Genomic DNA, 2015 nt, shown 5'->3' on the forward strand with positions numbered 1-2015 from the left:
CTCCGATTCATGGAGATATTTTCGATTATATAGATATATGAGGTTGTGTGAATAATTAGCCTGTCATAGTCTATGAAATAAGTTATATTAATTTGAAAACCCATCAGAATTATTACAGTTATCTACAGTTTAATATCGTTGGCATATGTATGAACCAGTAATTTATCTCCATTCCAGCTATTGGCGAAATAGTGATTTGTGTTCAATTAACTGCATACAATGAATCATGTGCATTACCTATTGTGTTTCAGCATTAACTAATTCAAAATAAGTTGATCTGTAAAACGGACAAACCAAACCAAACTTATTAATATATAAATCGTAACGGTTAGTACTCGGTTTAGAAAATCTGATAAAGACAGGGTTGTTTCGGCTAGTATGCACACACACGGTAGAATTTTACTGGGTAATTAAATAATACCGAAGACATAGTCAGACTAGATGGAACGAGCAGAAGAGAGTAAAGTGGATAAAGTAGATAAAATTACACGCTGCCTTCTGGGGACCAAAGAAAATAGGGTTAACATCATTTGATTTAACAATATAATACACAAACACATAGACACATAGACACATACATGTATATCCGTGGATTCATAGATGTGTGCTTGGTTGCATGTGTAAGTGTGTGCGTTTAGAGAAGATAGGATTTAGCAACGCGAAAAAAGTTTGCTTTAAAAGTAAACGGTAAGAGGTGAGTGGTGGCGATGAGGATGGGGCAGGGACAGTGACTGGTATGTGTGGTGGGGTGGTGGTAGGGGATTGCCTGTCTTCATTCCATCTGAATCACAATACCCTGTCATTGACTGGAGCAGCCATTACACATACTGCATACTTGATAGGACTGCCGATTTCCCCTTTACACACACTGCACATACTTAGCATTGCTTTCACACACCGGTGGCAGTAGTGGTGGGAGATTCTATGCAAGGACATACGTCTGGTCTCAGCGCAGCTGACTCCTGTTGATTTATCTACAAAGGTAAGTTGACTTATTCAGCATTTCTTTTTCCGAGTTGGTCTCACTTAGTTGTCAAAGAAAAAAATCTTTTTCCTTTTCTTTGATTTTCTTTTTGCTTCGGTCATGTATTTAGTTATTTTCTCGTAAAATATTTACCTGTTTTATAAATGGATTGATAAAATATTTTTGCTGAGTTGGTTTCTTTTTTCTTTCTTTTATAAATAAGTTCATGTTATACCAAGTTGAAAGTAAGAATGTGTTAACGCCGACTCGGCTCAGTTTTTCGATTTAAAAAAATCTAATTTTTACATATATAATAAAAGAAAAAAACAAACAAACGAAAAACTTTTACTTTTCATAAAAAAGTTTTAAAATTATTTAATTGAATTTGTTTGCTTTGCTTGCATGACGGTATATCAACTCTTTTTTAGTTATTTAATGCCAAAATTAGTATAAGGTGTCTCGTCTGTTTAATATAATGTAAAACTTATTTTAGGGTTATTTAATGCCAAAACATAAAACAGGCACCTCTCGTCTGTTTTGTGGCATATCAACCTTTATTATCATATTGTATGCAGAAATATAATCAAACCATTCACTAGTCTCTTTTATATCGACCTTAAATATAACAAAACACTTGTCTCATCTATTTTTATGGCATATCAAAACTTTTCATGTTATTTAATAGTGAAAGAATAATATATTTACCCGTTTTTACTGCATATAAACACATTTTAAGGTTATCCTATCGCAGAACATACCCTATTAAAAACGATTATTTGTAAATGATTAACTGAACACAAATAGCTAAGGGTGTTCATACATTTCATAATGTTATTAAGTAAGTGAACAATATACATCCTATTGAATTTGAACTAGGCTTATCCGATTCCATAGTCTACGTCAGTATCAATTAGACCACTGACCCACTCAACACCAGCTTGAAAACAAAAACAAAAATTGACAAAAAGTAATAGATTTGCTTATTCAGTAAAACTAAGTTTATGTAGTGCCACTAAGTTGGAAACAAGTATATCTAAGAAAACAGCAACAA

At 33.0% G+C, this 2015-nt stretch overlaps 1 protein-coding gene across 2 annotated transcripts in view; it reads left to right on the forward strand.

Annotated features, from left to right (window-relative positions):
- Positions 1 to 639: 639 nt before the first annotated feature.
- Positions 640 to 2015, forward strand: part of LOC145242958 (protocadherin gamma-A11-like) — a 47282-nt gene continuing 45906 nt past the window's right edge. Inside the window, exon 1 of one of the 2 annotated variants that reach the window (XR_013862823.1) lies at positions 640 to 982. The gene's annotated coding sequence lies outside the window, so the exon portion shown is untranslated. The remainder of the gene's footprint in view (positions 983 to 2015) is intronic. The other variant, XM_080106070.1, reaches the window with a different exon arrangement.

The sequence above is a fragment of the Euprymna scolopes genome, chromosome 21, assembly GCF_053919585.1.
Source record: "Euprymna scolopes isolate OS-2025 chromosome 21, ASM5391958v1, whole genome shotgun sequence".
In the NCBI taxonomy this organism is placed as follows: Eukaryota; Metazoa; Mollusca; class Cephalopoda; order Sepiida; family Sepiolidae; genus Euprymna; species Euprymna scolopes.